At 48.1% G+C, this 20,535-nt stretch overlaps 1 protein-coding gene across 1 annotated transcript in view; it reads right to left on the bottom strand.

The window, feature by feature from the left end:
• The window catches only part of FGF18 (fibroblast growth factor 18), a 74,834-nt gene that overhangs the window by 24,491 nt on the left and 29,808 nt on the right, over nucleotides 1–20,535 (bottom strand). The gene's annotated exons all lie outside the window — the stretch shown is intronic.

A 20,535-nucleotide genomic window follows, 5' to 3' on the forward strand; every position in this document is an offset into this window, starting at 1 on the left:
TTACCAGAACCACGTGAATCCCTTACATGACCACAACATAGGAGAGAATGACCCTGTCTCCGCTTCACATTCATGATGTAATGATGAGGGAATAACGCCAAAATTAGGTAAAGTCTGGAGGGTCTAATAAAGCCCGCAGGCTATGAACAAGTGAGAGAACCTAGGCTGCATCCTCACATTTTGTTTGCACTCCAAACTGTATCATTTTAAATAGTTATAACCCATACAACCCAACTCCCTTCTCAATTATTCAGGTGCAAATCAGGAGTAACCACCAAAATCAATAAGGCTGGTGCTCAGAAGGGCAGCGCTTTGACCCACATACCACTGCAATTAGCTCATCGACTCTGTCTTGAGCGAGCATAGGATATGTATGTCAAATTATTAAAAGGGATGGTCGTGGGGAGGAGGAGTAAAAGCAGCTCTAAGATCCAGGCTCCAGGTATTTTCTTTTTCAAGCCACCACTTCGCACAAGCAAGGGAACTACCCAGTGTTAGAGCAGGGGGACTGCACAGGGAGCAGCGCACCCAGGCTTAACCCGGGCTTTTAAAAATGCCGTTTCTCTAAATGAGGTTTTCTTTTAAACATCATATCTTTTACTTGGTCAGCTGATGCGGTTAGGGAAAAGGACACGATTTGGAGCACATAAGTCCCTCAGAGCATCAACACATCAATATACGCCACGGGCCAAGTCCCCTGCGGCATTCTCCCTGCCTGATTTTGGGGCGGGATGGGGAGCAGGACCGAAGGCTCTGTGTGAACAAAGGAAAGACCGCAGAGACAACCCGCCACCCGCGTAACAGCCTTAGTAGCTCTCAGGAACCAGACAGGTTAAATATTTGCATGGGAGACATCAGAAGAAAATCTATAATGCAGCAAAGACCTCAAAGGCACTTACACTGCGGCAACCTGATCCTGCAAATACTTTCACACAAAGGACTTGACACACATCGGAAGTCCCTCGAGTGCTGATAAAGACCCCCGCGTGGCTTCAGGGTCCCGCCTCTGCCACCGGCCGCACGGCTGGACGCGCTGGGAGCGCGGCTTTGGACATGAAGGCGCGAGCTTCCCCCCTTCCCCAGCCCTCTGCAGGGCTGCCTCCTCACCCCGCCTACCTGCTACCACCCCTAGGGCTCGACGTGATGGGCAAAAGCGCAGGATCACAGCACTTTTAGCAGAGAAACGAGGGCTCATGTCCCCCTTCCTGGCGCGCTCTGGGACACCTTCCTCTGGGTTTCACCTCTGCACTAGCTGAAGCGAGCTTCAGTCTCCGGGAGATGCTTTCGGGCACCCTCGTCTGCAAACGACCATCTAACTGAGAAGGCGTCCTGTCCCATTTCCAGGATGCTGAGCTACCCCCTCGGTGCTCACTGGGCACGTCGACGTGACACGGGGCCAAGCCATGCGGAAATATCCACGCTGGTGCCAACCACGCCAGCCTGAGTACCCAGCCCGGGACAGGTGTGCAAGCATGACGCACTGCCGCAGCAGTTAACCCCACGGGGTGCACGGACCGAGATATTCGCGTAATAGAACATCGCTCGCACACTAGTGAAACCTCCACTGTTTAAGCCTGTTACACCATGACAGTCATCTCACCTGGAGGGATGCCCACCCAAAAAATTCCACTACCAGTTCAGCGTTGGCTAGCAAAACATGGGGAACGATGCTGAGCTGCTGGTGTTCCCCGAGCATCTCCGGGACCATCTCAGGGAGAGCCTGCCTCCCCACCCCCTAGGAGTTGTGTTGCTTATGCCAGAATGGCAATATCGAGGAAAAAAGGAGATCCTGAAACAAAGTCGTACTCTTCTCAGGACTGGCCAGGCTTCTGAAGGATGACAAAGCTTCCAGACACAATCCCTATAAACTAACTCTATTCACCACATCTTGGGAGAAGCTTAAATGAAAATTCACCAGTTTGAGGTCTTTTATCAGTCCATGCATGTGAAAATTGTTTGATAGCTTAGCTGACATAAGGCCAGAATAAATACCAAGGTAGGTCTTAGAGATTTTGCCCAACTTAAATAAAAATTTAATAAATCCCTGAATATGTGATTCTGTGAAAAAAAAAAACAAACAAACATCTGAGGACAACGTGAAAATTATAAGTACCACATTACTGGCCCAATCCTGCATTACCCAGTGCTGGTCATCATTTACCCACGTGAAAAATGAATGTAAAATACTGTCATTCTGACACAGAGCCATTTGTACCCATTTGTAGATCTAAGAAAACAGGATTAAGCAGTGGGGAATCAGACTTGGCCTCTTGCAGATGTTTTATACATAATGCACCATACGAGACACTAAAAATATTTTGGCAGTTGCTTCAATGATGGTGAATAAGCTTATTTAGACAAGATTCAGTAAAACTGGAGGCGATAGGTTGTGTGCTTTAAAAACGCCTGGGCAGGGAGTGGCAGCGAACAAATTCTGCACTGAACTTTGCCACCTGCAAACTCGCAATGACTAAGAAGTAGGCCTGGAAAGAGAAACGTTAAAAATGTTAGCACAGAAATTCCTCTATCTCACCAGGGTGTCTTGCTGCCTCCAAACACAGCTCAAGTGGACAGTATTTCTACAGAGGCAGGAAAACTGCTTGACAAGCTGCCAGGCTCCGAGTCTGGAATTAGTGAAGGATGAGCCTCAAAAAAGTTCAGAAGCTCTGTTATGCTTGAAAAAGCAGCTAAAATGAAAAATAAAGGGCCAAACCCTGATGTCTTTGATCATTCTCATTTGAGTAAACTCCTACTGACATAGTCAAGCCCAACAGACAAGGACCTCACAACCTGGCCCTGAGCGCCTAGCTGAAACACATCCAAAGCACTGGAGTCTCCTGGGTCTGGAAATAGCGTGAACCTTTCCCATCCCACAGAGGGTTAGAATTACCGCATGAACAAACCCTGCCGAAGTTATTTTGACTCTCTTGTTCCCAGTCTCAGCTGAACCCAATAAAAATACTGATGTACACAAAAATAACAATAAGCGGAGAATGACAACTATGGGAACCCCATGTACTCTTGCTTCTCCAAAGCTGCTTTATTTGTGGCCAGCAGCACAGGACAGACCACGTTTACTCTGAAGCACTCACCCACCTCTCTTGGGAAACCTGGTGGCTGGCTGCTCATCCTCAGCCATGAAGTAGGTGTGATGTTAGCACCACCATATCCTCTTACCAAGGAGTCCCAAACACATAAAATCTTTCCTGTATGCCAGCACCATGATGGTTTCGCATACTCCAAAAGTTAGTCCATCCAGGCTCCACTGTTGTATTTGCGAGTGCTCCAGAATGGGCTAATCAGGAGAAATGCATAAAGCATTTGCAGTGTTAGTCGAATTAAGATTATCAGCCGTGCCTGATATACAAAGATGTTAAGTTCTACCAAGCAGGTTTCTTATTCCGTGCCAGTAAAAGTTGAAAATACGACAATTAATTTTGCACATAGGAATACAAGCATGCTCGTGCATTTTCTCAAAGGGGCTCATTGTAACTTTCCCTTCTTCCAGCAAGCAAAAAGTATGCTGAAAATAAAGTTGCAGGATGGTCCAGTATTTTCAATGGGATTCTTGTGGCTCTGGAACCCAGAGGAGCAGAGGCAGCAGCGCAACCTACCAGAAAAAATGTTCTGGCACATGGGGAAAATTCCTTTATGTTTTAAGAGTTTAAACAGGGCTTGCTCTTACAAATGGATGCAAACACAATTTCAAAGATATCTGACTTTTTCAAAGATATCAGCTCCTGCTCCTGAAGCTCACTTTTGCCAAATAAAAGGTAACATATTATTAAATGAAGTATAGAAAACTGTCACTCTTAGATAAGAATATGAGAGTGTGACTATTTTGGGGTAAGGGTTGAAAGAGGTGGACAACAACTGACCTTCGATAGCACCTGGGGACACACGTCCTCTGGAACCAACTGCAGCCAAAGCAAGTCCCTCAGGTGAAGCACCTTGGAGGAGGGTCCTCTGCATCAGCCCCTTTGAAAAGGTCTCTCCCTACAGACCTAGCACAATTCTTTCAACTATTCTCAGAGCAGCAGCAACAGAAATAACAACAAAAAATCAGGTATCACATTAACTCTGCCTTTAGCACCTTTGGTTTCATACATTTATTTTTGGAAACACATTCAGCGCGAGGCTTTTCTTAAACTATTACCCCCAGTCCACAGCATAGGTAAGACTATTTACTTGCCTTTTACTGCATTTTAATTGCAGTAGAAGTTTTTAAAGTTGGTGTTTTGGTTTTTTTTCCTGGAGTCATTTGGGACAAAAGGCATCTGGCACTGGGTATTTAAATAAGACCTGTCAGAACTGTAAAATTAGTTTTATGTTTTAATAAAGGTACTTTAAAAATCTCAAATATAAATCTGCATTCAAACCATAAGCATTTGGATTAAGAGAAGGAGATCCCGTGTTAAATCTTAATATAAAAAGTAAATCAAGTGCAGAACTAAGCCAGTCCTCATCCACGGCATTATAAACAAGAGCAGCAAAGAAAAGAGGCAATACCTCTAATAGATTATTTTGGGGTATTCTGGAGTCAGAGAATCAGCACTGACAGTGTAAAATCTGTATTATATTATTTGTTACTTATCCCAGCTCCAGTTTATTTAGACACCCAGGTCACCTACAGAGCTCAGACTCAGCGCCATGTTTCCATCCAAGATTTTCTCAGCCCTTTTCTCTCCTCCCTGCACTAGAGCATCCTTCCCTCCTCTCGCCACCCCGGAGGGGGTGGCCCTGCGGACCTGCACGGGGGACGGTCCCTGGAGGCGGCGGGTGCCACGCTGGCAGGTGATGCTGCAGGTGCCCAGCCTGTACTCGCCCGAACACGGACAGACGGAGGTCGGTTAGGTTGGTGGGCTCTTTGGCCAGCTCTTTAATCAGCACACAATTCACTTTAAAAATCTTCAGACGTGCAGACAAAGGACAAAACCCAAAGGACAAACCCTCCTTCCAGCACTCGCTGCCCCGTGCCAGTGAGCACATCCCTCCTTACCCCCTGGGACACCTTCTTACTCTCCTATTTTACCTCTCTCTACGGTCTTCGGAGCAGACGGGAGAAGGAAATTCCCCACCGCTATTTATACGTAGCGGACTTGAAATATTTACAAGGCGGTCCTGATGGCCGTGCCAAGCCCGAGGAGCGCGGCTGCCCCCCACCTCTGCCACGGGAGGACGGAGCCACCTTAGAGACCCGCCGAGGTGGCCAAGCCACCCCCCCTTGCTGCCACCACCCCAGCTCAGACGGCCGCTGCCGCTGCAGGAGGAGCCGCCGGCACGAGGGAGCCCGAGGACGTGCCCAACCCGCGGAGCAAGGGACAGCCCTTGGCAAACAACGCCCTACACGCACGGGCTTTACACCCCAGCGCAGAGCTGCAGCCGCCCCGGGACTGACGCGTAGCAGAAGAGCTATTTCTCCCTCCGGGACCCCAAAGGAGCAAAGGAACCGGCTAACTTGAACTAAGGAGCTTCTGTGCAAGCTCCTGGTGGGGAAAGCAGGTGGCTTTCCCTAAATCCAGGTGCCCACCGGGCCGGGCCCTCCGCCGAGTTCACGAAGTGAGCGGAGACCCTTTGTGGGTCAGGGGAGCGGGAAGGGACGAGCCGCAGGTGCAAGCAGGCTCAGGGCAGCCGCCCCGCAGCGACGGCCACGCTGCCCTCCTCCCTGCCTCCAGCTGCCCCGACCTGGCGCGTCGCCGCAGGTCCGCCTCCGGTGTGAAGAGTTAAAGCTCATCCCCCAGCGGGCGGGAATGAAAAAAGGAGACAAAAAAGCAGGATGCTGGTGAATGACAGCCGTGGGTGGCCGGTGCGCTCCGCATACAACAGGCACAGCCAAGTGTGTCTGGCACCAGACAATTATTTCGCTGGAGGTGCGTGAGGCGGGAGCGCCGAGAGCCGTTCTCACGGCGAAGCAACCAGCCATGTCGGCTAACAAAACCGCTCGCCGGGAAGCATCCCTCTCATCGCTTCCATCTCCTCACCGGGGTTTTGGGGTTTTTGGGAGGTTTGGGTTTGTTGTTTTTTTTTTTTTCTGTGTTGTCCTTCCTGCTGGGGCATTTGAAGCTCTGAAAAATAAGCAGGTCAAACATCCCCAAATGGTGTATTTAGTGCTTCCCCTCGGGTTTCCGCGGCTTCTCTGCCATTTTCCTACTGGACTTGGGAGTGCGGCAGTATTTATGGGGTAGCAAGCTGACCCCTCGGCTGCGGTGGGCGAGAGTGCCTGACGTTAAGTGCTGCTAATGCGTTTTGCATTTGTGCTCGGGGGCAGGAAATCTCAACTTCCAGTGCCAAGGGGTTAATTATAATTTATATAGCAAGATCTCAGGCTGTGGGGTTTTTTTCTCCAGCTAATTAAGAGGTACAATTACCTTGGAGAATCAAAGGGATATTTTGGTACCCAGCTCTTAGAAACAGATTACAGGCGCTTAAAACACAAGGACATCTTTGCTTTTCTACGCGTGCTTAGTTTTTGATTTAGATCATTAACAAGGAACTGTCATATTCCTGATCCACCATCACAATGTACCGGAGACCACCTATGGAAGCCACTGCAATATGGTAACATATAGCATTGCTGCTTTCCCAGTGATTACCTACCTTTCAAACAACATGTTTTACTGATATATCAGCTGCTGTTCAGGGCTCTGGCAAATCTTTCTGCTTATTAATCAGGAAAGCTTCATGATAACCTTGAGGTAGGTAATACCTAAACAGACCAGTCTGTGCTCAGACTGCAAGCCCAGGACTACTTACTCCCAAGACAAGTAGCAGGTTGATGAATATTATTGCTGTGTTAGTAATAATTATTACTTTGCTCTCTACAACTACCTGAAAGGGGGTTGTACTGAGGTGGGTGCTGGTCTCTTCTGTCAGGTGGCTGGAGATAGGACAAGAGGAAATGGCCTCAAGTTGAGGCAAGGGAGATTTCGGTTAGGTATTAGGAACAATTTTTTTACTGAGAGGGCTGTCAAACATTGGAATGGGCTGCCCAGGGAAGTGGTTGAGTCACCATCCCTGGTGATATTCAAAAAGCAAGTGGACAGGGTACTTCAGGACATGGTTTAGTGGGCATGGTTAATGGTTGGACTCGATGATCCTGAAGGTCTTTTCCAACCTAAATGATTCTATGATTCTGTCGTCCCAGACAGCATGGCAGCCCCTCTGCATCGCCTTCTTCTGCCCAATGGCCCGGTGCAAACATGGGGGGACGACTCGCCATGCAGGCCTTGGGAACTGGAGCCGAGGGATAATTAGCAGCACGGGTACCCAGGGTAGACATGAGCACCTAGCGTGGCTGGGCAGCTGGGGAGGCCGACGGGCAGCACCCATGGGACCGACCGCCAGCAGCTCCAGCCATGGGGCCGCGCAGGGCAAACGGCGGTGGGCTCTGCTGGGCAGCGTTGGGCAGGCTCACGCCCTGCCCGGGGCTGGGGGATGGCCGGGAGCAAGGCCATCACCTTCCACGATCTCCATCCACCGGCTCCTTGCCTTCATTTTGTGCAGAGGTTTAACAGTTACAGGTCTCTCTTTCTCACCACTCTCGGAGGCGTTTGCTGAGCCATTTGCAAAGGGTTAATGTAATTGAATATTCAGATTTAGAGAGAGGGGGGTTGGGGCTAAAGACAGCAAGAAAAGTTCTAGGGAACCCTTAAAGTCCTGCTCCGGGGAGTCACTAGAGTTACACACCCAACACAGGCTGCAACCTCAGCTTGACTTGGCACAGGCTGCGCAAATACATCTTCCACCATTATTTTTTAGGGATGCAGTGGGCTATTACTGTCTGGGAAATTAAGCGCTTAAGTTAGAAACTGACGCTGTATAATTGTCAGCAGACCACCTACGTCGCAGGCTCTCACACATCCGTACCAGCAGCCTCCACCCTGCCCCAAAACACATCTAGAAGCAGACGTGAGGCTGGCAATGGCAATGAAGACCAACCCTTTCTCTAAAGAGGGGGTCACAGCATTAGGACCAAGAGGAACGTCTGTCCATGCGAGTTAGAAATGAAGCTCATGCTGCCAAAGCCAACAGGGGAGCTCAGCAATTGGTATCCAACATCAGCAACGCTCTGCCTACAGCTTGATTACATCACGGCCTGTTTATCAGGCTGCCCTTTGATGTGCCGACAGCAGCAAACTTGCTGTGTTGAATTTGCCACAAAGTGGACGGAAGCATACAAACCAAAAACACGCCGTGTGAAGCATTATTGTTAAATTAGGAGGAGATAACGCAGTCAACACCTCGGCATGGAGAGATGCTGACTGGTACTCCTCGTCGCAAAGGAGCTCTGAGAAGTTTGTTTAGAAACCTGACAATCAACACATCCTACAGGTATTTCCATCCCTTGAAGCCACTCTTTGATAGGCGTTTGCCAGAGAAAGGGCGCATCAGTTGTCATAAGCCATTCTACAATAACATCTACAAAACTATGCAAACCTGTACCGAGCAGAGCGTTTCCAGAACTACGGGAGCCACCAAACAGAATATTCTGTTTCACTGCAGGAGACTAAGTGCAAACAGGAAGGCTTTCCTATGTAGAGGTTGAGAATAATCAGGGTAGAAGAGGGGACGGTATTTTTTAGAGGGTTTATTACTGTGTACAGGAAGGCATCTCTCTCCTTGCGCCAGGTATGGCAACGGGTGCTGGTGCAGGCAAGAGGCTGGGAAAGGACCCGGCTCAGCACTGGAAAAAGCAAGACAGGGATTACAAAACTTGCCTGTAGTCCCGGCTTAAGCCACTAACCTGCATGACGTTCAGTGAAAAGGACTTGTAAATGCTTAATCAGCAACACGACCGAGTTATATAAGAAAGAAAAAGAAAGGTAGGGCAGATCCAGAGGGAAATACATATATATAAGCACTACCTTTCCCTACAGCTTGATATTTATTGAAGAAGCAGCAAAAGCTCCAGTGCGCTTCAGAATACAAACGCTGACATGGAAATTCAGAGCCCTGAACCGCTTCCAACAGGGAAAATATACTGACCGCAGTCTGTTTGGAGGTCAAACAAAATCAATAGCCTTTCTCTTCAGTCTGTCTCTAAACTAAGCTTCTTTCAAAGACATCCAGAGAAAATGGATCATCTTTTGTTGTTGTGTGTGGTTTTGGGTTGGGCTTTTTTTGTTTTGCTTTTTTTAGGTGGTCAAACATTCATACGAGTATAAGAAACTCCTTCCTCCCTCAACATACTGAAAGGATTGTATAGAGGTCAAAACTGCCCATCAGTTTTACTACACAATAGATGAGTTATCCAGCTCTTGGGGAGGAAACCAAGCTGGAAGCCGCTTAACACTCGGTAAGAGAGGAAAAAATAAATCAATGTATTTGCTTGATCGGGGTACGTTTAAAGCTGGTTGTCAATTAGTTCAACACAGTTTGCTGTTACAGAGCACAACAATTTAGCCCCAGGAGCTGAAGTTTGCTGCGTTTCCTCAGATTCCTCCTGCTGAGAGACAGATACTGGCTGCAGCCAGGTCAGGCACCAAGGAGGAAGAGTGAGGCTGGAAGTCACAGCCGCAGAGCAGGAGCTGGCGAAAGGGAGCCTGACATGGGATACAGCAGGACTGGAGACTCCTTCCTTCCATTCAAAGTACACAGTACACCGGATTCATGTCCAGAAAGGAGTAGAGATGATAACTGGTTATTGCACTGGTACAAAGTGTGCCTCTCCACTCCGCAGCACACACCTTTTAAGATAAACTACAGTTTATATACCCTTGTGCAGATGGTGTCATCTTTACAGATTTAAGTGGGTCACCCCAAGCCAAAGGAAAGGGCAGAGGGACTAAAGTGGTAGAATGGAAAACTTTGCCTACGTCTAATTTTTTAAGTAATGTAAATTCTTAAAAATCTCAATACAAAAATCACAACAAGAAAAGGGAGAGACAAACCACGAAAAGACACTTCCTAAGGGTCCCACTGAATGCCTCCAAAGGAGAACCACTGCCTTCAAAGCAAAGGGTCATTGATGACTTTATCTGCCAGTTCCGTTCTGACAATCAGTGTTGAAAGACACTCACCGAATCACAAAATAATTTAGGCTGGGAAGGCTCTCCAGAGGTCATCCAGCTCATCCCTCTGCTCAGAGCAGGACCATCAGGGCTAGAGACCGTTGCTCCTTAGCTGTGCTCCAGCTCCCCTGGTTGTTCTTCCCAAGAAAGCTGACATCCTTGGCTTGGTTTAAGCACACCTAAGGGTGCATGGTCACTGCATCAGAGATGTGGCTGGACAGGGACAGACACATCCGCAGCTGACTTGGACCCAGCACCAGCGAAACTGAGAGCAGACCTCAGCAGGAGCGAGCTGCCCATGGCCACGACCATGAGCTGTCCCTGCAGCCACAGTCCACGGAGCCGCACTGATTCATATTTACCTAATGGGCACCCCACACCGCTGATGTTTGCTGCTGTCGGTACCTATACTAGCTATATTAACGCTACTACGTGTCTCTAACTCCCCTTCCGAGCGCAGCACAGGCGCAGCATGCGAGCACCAGCAGCGACACGCATCCTGACTCATCCGCCGCCCTGCACTCCCATATGCCGCAGGAAGAAGGGTTTGTTCCACCAGCCCGCCGTAAAGGGCACCTCATTTCTGAGCGAACATATTTAGCATCTTCTAATTAGGATCTTAGCTTCGTCTCGTACCCACACAGGTCGAATAGTTCCAGCACTAGAAAATCCTGGTGAAGCTCAGAACAGGTTACAGCAATAGTGACCATCAAATGTTCACCCAAACTCATTATGGTTGCAAGAAGAACCAAGGCTAGTAGCTAGAAACAAAAGTGCAGTTTCTCTGCAATGCTTTTTATCTCCTCTCCTCCAGTCCTCCCAGGTGGAACAATTTACCCAGTAACTATACAGCTCTTACATTTGCTTGTTAGCACCCCCAAATTAATAGGTGTAAAGTCAATATCCTTTTGCCTATTTACTCGTAATGACTCACCAGTCAGAAACTTGAAAAAAATGGTTACAAATGCAGATGCAGAAGCAAATGAAATAAAGCAAGGATCACTGCTGAGCAAATGTTGCACAAAGGCAAGGGGCTGGGCACACCACGCAGCACCCTACCATTGTCACCAGCTAAAACCTAACAGCTTTGATTTGCCTCCCACCGGCTAAAATGGTTTGAAATGCAAGGTCTTAACAAAGGTGCAAGACACAGGAGGAATGGGAGGCACTGCTGGGCACTTAATCTCCTTTCAGTCTCACACAGGAGCTCCAGGAATGGCTCTGCTAACGTTGGTGGAGTTTCATGAGTGTAAGAAAGAGGATAATTGGGCCTCAGTTGTAACAGAGCTCCAGCCCTGTGATCCCTCCATGCAACCAGCAGAAACATTATTTGAGATTTATACTGAAGTTACCTTTAGGCAAGCTCCTTTGCTGCTGGAACCTGGGACAATGTCACTGATCCCAACAGGACAAGACCAGCTTTCAGCAGCTGCAGAGTTCACCCTCTGCCTTGACACAATGTGTGATGTGAAACTAGGAACCCAAAGCACCCCTCAGTCTGCTTCAGCACTCACCCCTGCAAAAATCTGCCAGAGCAGTAACAAGGGTTTTGCGGTGAGGATACCCGTCATGCCCATACCACACGGCGAGCCTCATGGCTGTCCCTGGCCAAGCACTGAGGCCAGTTAGACATGATTTTTTTTAGATTTATCTGGTGTTTACACGCCATCCTATTCTTAGCCCTTTCCTGCTGCTTCTCCACACCGAGGTCTTCACCACCTCCAGCAGCCGTGGGTGATGTCCCCTGCTGCTAGAGCTCCCCTCTCACATCTGACCACCCATTTCCTCTTCTGCTCGTCCTTCCAAAAGCACTTGAGAACATCGGTAGAAACCAAACCATACCAGCCATGCCAACTTGAAGCCAGGATCCCAAGCGTATGTCGCCTACCATATGCTCGAACGCCAACGGCTTGTGTCACCATCACGCTGCTGAGGCGCAACATCTGCTCCTCCTCCATCCCACCAGCCCAGCTCTTGAACGAGGAACAGAAGCAGCCGAGCAGTGTCAGAGAACAAGTACTCCTCTCCACGGCTCTACCTGGGGCCAGATCCTTCGAGCCAGCACAGCTGCCATCCAGTTGTGATCGCTGGGAAACTGCTTGTTGGAGAAGAACCAAAACTCGTTACAGCTAGAAGGCGGCAGGGTCACGGCAGATGGCAGGGGTTTTTTCTTATTGCTTTGGGAAGAAAGGCGCCCTTTTTGGCAGCTGTGAGCACAGAGGAGGAGAAGGCCTTTCAGGCACTCATTTCAGCTCTCAGAGATGAGGGTAGAATAAATCTGAACATTACCCAGTGATTCTTCAAGCTCAACTACTCCAGGCAGCATCAGCAAAGGACAGGCACATCCCCAAAGTGACTACAGCAAAGTCGGGGACACAAAGCTCGGGAGACATTCAGAAGGTCTCAGCTCCTACGTCACCATAAAAGCATGAATTGTCTGTTACGGGCATTCTGAAAATACTTAAAATTCATCGGGGACCAAAGCGTGCACTATTTATTGCTGGCACAGCTCATTAAAAGGGATGCTTACAGAGTGCAGCCACGCGACCATCTCCTTCCAACCCCAATACCCCCTCTCTTCCTCACAGTAAGAAAAAAATAGGGTTTTTTTTATGGGGCCTTCTCACTCCCTTAACTTCCAGCTCGCCTTCCCCTTCTTGCGAGCGCTGAGACCGCAGACGCTCTACACGTGTTCTCCTCTGCATCCGACTGGCAAGCAGTCTGGAAAATGCCAGTATTGGAACGGCCTGAATTCAGCGGTTTCTGAATGCTGATCGGACACTATTTCGTTCAAGCCACAGATAGTCATTTTTTGGGGGGTATTTTCAGCTCACTTTTTGGACTCTTCCAGATTTCCAAGCGTCATGCATCAGCAATTTCTCTTCTTCGGAGCTTCATTATTTTTCACCTTTCCGCTGAGCCTGAGGCTTGGTGCCGTTTTGTAGGGGACCGGGCTCTTCCCTCCTCTTCCAGACGGCCACGCAATGCTACTGGCGTTGTTAATGTTTGCTGTGCTCCACCTCGCAGCTGCGGAAATTCCTGACTATCTGGTTTTTAAAAGAGCTGAGGTGAAATCTGAGCGATTAAAGTGCCTTATTTTTTTATAAAGTCTAACACCTTTCTTGAGGAAACCCCAACCTGAAAACAGGAATGGTCTCACAGCATCTAAAAACACCAAATAATTACTTCCAACCAGGCTACCAATGTGGTCTCCATTACCACCGTCTCTTCGGCATCTCTCCATTTGCAATGCTTTTATCCTGACAGCACACATACGAGGTGAGAGAATGGTGCAACCCTTGTTTTGGAGATGAGGGAGGGACACACGAGGAGATTGAGAGGATGAAATTCGTGCCACTTCGTTATACATGAGGAGCAAAGGTCCTTCTCTTTCCCCTGTCTAGAGTCCAGCCTCAGTGTCCCACCACCTAACCTGGGCAAAGTGGAGTGCAGGAGATGCTCCAGCTGAGCAACTTGGCTAACATCACCAACATTAAGTCTCCAGCAAAGCAAGCTACTGACTTTAGGTCTCTCAAACAGCAACCTAGCGAGATCCCATGTTATCTTCAAGCAGAAGTGTGCTCTTTACACACCAAGCTTTGAATTTCCCACCCTGTCTCTAATTAGGCATGTTCTTAATAGAGTTATTGACATTTTTCATTTCCCCCAAACCTTTCTCACGAAGGACAAATCTCAGCGGCCTCCTGACAACATGCACGGTAATGTACACCAAAGCCAAAATTTACAAGACAATTTGTTGATGATGTTTTCCTTCCCCCCTCTCCAAAGTAAAAGCAATCAAAAACCCCTTTCAGAAATATAGACTATTTGCCAATTCACAGGGTACTTTTAATTGCATCCCAAGAATGGACTTGAATTGACGGCTGGCCGAAGGCTTAGATATGGGAAAACCTCAGATACCACAATACAAGGCTTGATAACAGACACTAACATAAAACAACTGCAATAAAGTCTCAGCATTTGTGCACAGAATCACTCATGGCCTAGAAATATATTTAAAATTATGCAAACTTCTTCCAGAACTTCACCATAAATCATAAAATCATAGAATGATTTGGGTTGGAAGGGACCTTAAAGATAATCTCCCGGTATCCACCCAGCAGTCCCCAGGTACCAATTTCAGATAAAAGTAATCTTTGTACTGATATGCACAGTGTGTTTTCAGAGTCACGGAGGAGAAAGGGAAGCCCTAACTTTGTTTCTGCGTTATTTCATCACAGCCAGGGAAGAACATTTAGCAAAGCAGCTGCTTGAGCTTCATGGGAAAAAAACGTAATCACAGCAAGGCAGGAACAGATAATATCATATTGACCTGTCTTCGGGGTCTGGCATTCACATTTTCATAAAGTGTCTCAGAAGATAAATCACTATACTAATAATATTTGTATTGATTATCTAAACTGAAGCAGCAATCGACTCCATTGTCTCACTTCCTCTTAAATTGCTCACAGATGGGATCCTATTTCCTATTCTGCATTTCTAATGGGAACACTTAAATCACAGCACAGAATTATATACACACACACAAACTGTTAACAAAAACCCTTTTATGACTTGCATGAAAATAAAGATTTTTCACTTTGTAGCTCACTTTCCACTCCACACAGAAATTAAAAATGACAAATTATCAGCAGACTTCTAAATTACTTCTCCTTGTTATTTCTGGGTCCCTAATATTTACTGACAGACAGGCCTATGTTTTCCAAACCCTGATCAGTGATTATGGAGACCTGAAGTTTGGACAGAGCTAAAAGATGGTTTGTTTGGTTTTTTCCTCCGTGAAAGTCAAGGCTCTCTAAGCTATCTCAAGGTCCAATAGTAGGGAAATAAAAAAATCACTCTAGTGTCAGAGGAAGAATAAACAACAGCTGCTGCTGTTACTATAGGTGCAAAACAGAGACCACTGCAGAAAGAGCTGAACTTCAGGTGTGAAGCTGGCCGCAGCGGGAGTTTGGAGTAGCAGGTATCAAAACCAAAAGTAAAGGAAATTGGCAACAAATACATCATTTGAAATAGGTTTGTCACGAATCAAAAAGCAAAAGGCTTGGATTTTTCTTCCCAAACTTCTCATCCCGCCTAAGCAGAGCTTTCCCCGACCCCGACACAGGCGCAGAATATGGCAGAACAAAAACTAAAAGTGTCTTAAATGTACAGATGGTTCGTATAAGATGCTTACAGCACATTTCAAATGGCTGCCGAACCTTTCAGAGTCGCCGGGAAGGTGAGGGCAGCCGAGGCTCCTCACCGCCCAGCGCAGCCCGGGAGCTCCAGCCGCCCCGCGCGTGGTTCAACAAAGCAGCGAGCCGGCTCTCGCCCTTCAGTTCATCCCCGCGTCTGCTTTCAAAGGAAAACTTTGCCACTGCCCCACTGCAGATGAGAAGTGGAGAAATTTTAAGGAAAAAAAAATTAAATATTAAAATTAAAAAAAGGCAATCAGGGGATGTTGAGCAAGAAGGGAAAAAAAAAAACCAGAGCCACAACACAGCAGCTGGACGGCGAAGGCTTCTCCGGCTCAGGCCAGTCCCCAGGACCCATATGACTGTACAGCTGCCATGGTGAATGATCATCCCTTACGCTGAGGTCAGCTCTGCCCCTGGGCTAAGTAAGTGAAAATAAATGGTTTAGAAGATAAAAGGTCTTTTAAAAAAATTATTTGTCTTGTTGTCATGTCAAATCTGTAATGGGAAGAGACTAGAGGCAGCGATACATCGTTTAAATAGGAAACAGCCATCCTGATGGTTCAGCGGAATAAATTATAAAGCAAATCACAGTTCACGCGGGGTATCGGGCTGAGCTGCACCAGGACGGACAGCCCCTTTGCACATACCTGGTTCCTGGGAAGAAAAGCAGGTTTCTGAATGTCCAGCCTGTGGAAATACAGCTATATTTAACTAACCCCAATTACTACTTGGGCTACATCTCCCGTCTTTCTGGCAGGTTAATTCTGCGCCTTCCAGCCACAACGAGTTTAGTTTTTTCTTCCCGATCTTCCCAGGAGGGGGATCAACATTTATTTTAACTATTCTAGGAAGGGAAAGGGTTAATCAGGTTTCCCAAGGCAGCTTGCTGTTAAGGTGCCAGAAATACTGAGGGGAAAGAATGACTTGCTGAAGATGGGACAATGGCACTGGTATTTTGCATTTGTTTCCAGGCTTTGAGATAGAACAAATGGGAGTCATTAGTGAAATGAGTTTAGGGAGTTCTAAATTAGCTGTCAGGCTGCCAAACCCGAAGAAGTGCTATGTCAGCTCATTAATTCTGGAGAGTACAGGATTACCCAAACCTAGGAAGGAATCCTGCAAAATTTAGAGTCAATTAAAGGAGGCTATTTTGCTATAATAATATTTTCCACACATATTACACCTCCTCATGGAACAGAGCCCACTTCTACCACAAATGAAATCTCTGGCGGGATGGAGTGTGGCTGATGTCTAGACAGCTGTAATGTGCTCTCCATGGGCTTGTCCACTGGCATCTCTGGGAAGCTCCAGCTAGAACAGAAGGCGGGGACTGCAAGCTGCAGAGCACATCGCCCAGGCTGGGGTGGCCCCAGGAAGGAGGAACACGTCTCCCCGGGCTCCTTGCTTTCCCCGTACCACCCAAAAATGCACATCTGTACAGGGCGTGACGTTCTGTACCGGGAACGCCCATGACACGTGGAGGTAATGCCTGGCACCGGGCAGGCACACCACCTCTTGAATTTGTTTTCCTCCTTGGTCTGCCTGACCCCAGATTTGTTGACACCCTGCTAGCAAACCCATGCTTTGCTAACCTCCCCAGACCTCCTGTCTCAGGGGCATCTCTTGAGTCCTGAGCTAAAACCCACCGAACTCAGGGGGGGTCTGCGAGAGGACTTCACTGGCTCAGGGTCCACCGCCCTGGGTGGCTGGGAACGCCGGCAGCGATGGGATGCTGAGGAGGAGAGATGTCACACCTGTACGCTGCCCGTTGTGTGGGGTGTCCTCAAACAAAGCCTCCCATGCTGTAGGCTAGAAGGCTTATAAACGAGAAGGTTTATAACCTTCTAGGGGACCCAAGAGGTTTTTTTTTTAAACTGTGATAGACTAGGTCAACGGACAAAATACCGCTGGATAGCAACCCGGAACGCGCTGACTAATAATCTACCTACATATGCCGCATCCCAGCCGTCAGGACACCCAAGCGCTCGCCGCAAATAACAGTTACCTCCACAGAGAGGGCAAGCCCGAAGAGCTCTCACACCCCCCTCGCCTCTCTCCTGATGGCTATCACCTCTCATCGCCCCGCAGGACAGCAGTAGCCGGGGACAAATTAAAACGAAAATCACATGGCTGTGAAATACAAATGAGGCAAAAAATGCCTTCACCCAACCAAGAGAGCTCTGTCTCCCCAACTGCGCCGGATACAAAGATCGTGAACAAACAGGATAGAATGTCTTCTGCCTTTTGTGAAATGAAAATAAATGAAAGGATCTAAGGTTTCAGGTCACTGATCCCTCTCTTCCCTATCTGTACCATTTATCGGAGGTAGAATATAAAGGTTCCAGGTCCTTTTCTTTTTTTTGTCAGCACTTTAATGGTTGTTTTTTCTCCTTCCCCCTTTCATTTTCTGAATGAAAGGACCACTTAGGAACCTGTAAAGTAATAATAAGCTTATAACAGGAATATTGTTTTTCTGGGCCAGTGCAAACTCCTTCTGAATAGGTTGAAAAGATTAAAGTAAAAATGCAATCTGTAAATAGATCAGTCTTTTAATTAGTTTATAGTCTGTTAAGAGATAATATTTTGCTCACATAGATCGTCTGTTATCTAAAGATCTCAGAGCACTTTAGGAACATCAATTAAGCCTTGAAAAAAAAAAACCAACCTTGGGAGATAGGTAAGTGTATTTAGATTAATTAGTGTTGCTGTGAGCAGCAGGCATTATTATTAGATTTAATTTAGTCCAATAATTGACTTATCTGTTAATGGATTCTAATTCATCTGAGAAGGGAACAGATCCATCTGATTAAAAGGATTACATCGACTCAATTAATTCTATTAAGTGACTTAATTTGCCATTTAATAATTTGACACATGGGGCCAGATCTTGGCCCCAAAGAATGCATAAACCAAAAATTATATACCGGAATTATTATGCCAGCAAAACTATGCATTGCAGAGCATGCATTTTTCCTTGCACACGGCATTTGCAGACCCGTATAAAACATTCAAGGGGGCTTCCTCCAGCCAGATTCCCCCAGCCCTGCAGTATCTTCTCTCCCTGAACCAGGGCCGGCTGGTCATTTTGCTGTATTCACGGTGGCTGCCTGGAAACGAGCAATTCGGTGCCTGCGATCTGCCACCTCCCCTCTTTTCTGGGCATTCTCTTCAACCAAGAGGTGAGAAGTTTTACAGAAGTCAATAAAAGCTTGCAATAAAACTAACCTCCCTTCAAAGGCAGGACAACCCTCCCACGCCAGCCATTTGGAAGCTGTGTAAGTGCAAGAAAAAAAAAAAAGGGGGGGGGGGGAGGAAAAAAAAAGCATCTCTTCACTTGGACATTGTTTTTTAACCAGTTTGTATGGGAGAAGAGGGGAAAGAGGTGCTAAAATGTTATTAGCTCCTCCATCGTCAAAACTGGCTAGTGCTAATTGCTGGTGATGAGCACTGTGGACCTTAGCCACAGCCACACCACTCGACAGAGCTTCCCACATTAAGACTGAGTCGATGCTGCCCTTGCCTAACGTTACTTTCTCTTAATGGGACTGAGTTGTTGGGAGAATTCAGGGCTGGAGCCAGCTCACAGGCACCTTTTCCCACATCTCTTGCCTTTTCTCAGACATTGGCCCTCGCTCATCCTCCCAAGGCCTTCCCCAAGCTGTAATCCTTAGGACATCAATCCACATCACGTCCGCCATCACCTCCCCTGTCCGTGGGGACAGGGTTAAGACAGTGGAGAAGCTGTGGGAGTCTGCACCGTCTGCAAGGGTGACACAGCCAAGAAAGGAGCTGGGCACTCCCCCGTGCTCAGCCTGGCTCTGACTCACCGTGCCAGCGCACAGAGGCGGTAAAAAAGGGAAGAAGAGAAAAAGGGCAGGAGGAAAAACAGCCATCTGCTGCTCGAGAGGAAAGGTGTCCTCCTTCAGAGGCAGATCTGACCAGCAAGACGGGAGATGTGGATCAAAAGTTTGCAACTGTTGAGATCCCCAGACCTGGTTTAAGCCTCTCTCTGGTCTTGATCAAAGGTTACTCCATAATAATGCCTCGGGGGGAGGGGTTCCCGGCACATAATGAATCCTGTGTCATTGCCTTTGTATCCAGTTTTGGCTGTAACACAGATGGTTCTCACTTCAGTAACTCTGACATCTCTCCCCCCTTCATTATCACAGCTAGGAGCTCTGCGTGGTCACATCCTGGACCTCCATGTCCCACCTCACTGTCTCCCCGATTATCATGCTCTAAGTGTTCCCGCGCCAAGCAAGATGATGAACAGATTTCCATAACCTTTCAGCACGGCTAGGGATGGGAAGGCTTTGCAGCTTGACGCACCGAGGAGTTTTATTAGGAGGCGCGGGGGAGGGAGCAGACGGGGGGCTCAGCGAACGGCCTCCTCGGCCAGAGCACTCTGGGTTGTTAGAAGGACGCCGGCAACCGGGAGTGGAGAGGATTTGGTGTCGAGCAGCGACACAGGCACCGGGGAGCTCCGCGGACGGGAAATCTCAGGCTCCGCAATTGTGCGGCATCGCCACCGGTCACGAGCACGCTCCTGCGCGAGGATTTGTTGTTCAGACACGATTGCATATGTATGAAGGGGACAAGATGGGCTTTGACACATAAATTAGCACTTGTCAGCTGCTCACGGGCACACTTCCCTGCTGCACCCCACTGTAAGTGCTGCCTTCTTTTATGGAGAGGAAAACTACATCACGTTACCTGACAGTCACTGCGGGCAAGAGCGTTTCCTGGGAAGCCAGCCGCCAGCACGCAGCGACTAGTTTACATATCAAACCTTAAGAGGATGAATGCAATAAAATGACACAATAATTAGCAGCCAAGTGGCACTTTCCACTCCTGTTTTATCTGGGAGTTTGGGAATGACAAAGGACAAGGTTGATGAGACCTGGGGCAGGGCTTTCTCTGAGAGATTGGGTGACTCTACGCAACAGCCGCGGGGGTTCGTTTCACTCCAGCCCGGCGCTTTCGAGCCGTCACCTCCCAGGGCACAGCTCACCCCGCTCCTCTGCCCGCGTTGGCAGCAGCAGTAGCCGCCCCCCGCGCTAGGCACGGCACGTACCTCGTCCTGCCTGAAGCTCCCCGAGGGAACAACCGCTCCTGGATTTTGACCTGCCATCACCGTAGCCCACCACCACCTCGCCAGGGCTGCACGTGAAGTCAACCTCGCATGAACGTGCATGCTAGCCAATGCATACACACACCTCTGCAGCCACACATGAACGCACGGGGCTCTACATCCGTAAGAGAAAAAGGACCAGTTCTCTGAACAGCCCTAAAATCCTTCCAGCGACCAACTTGAGCAAAAGTAT

Source organism: Aquila chrysaetos, chromosome 22, assembly GCF_900496995.4.
Source record: "Aquila chrysaetos chrysaetos chromosome 22, bAquChr1.4, whole genome shotgun sequence".
NCBI classification, from domain to species: domain Eukaryota; kingdom Metazoa; phylum Chordata; class Aves; order Accipitriformes; family Accipitridae; genus Aquila; species Aquila chrysaetos.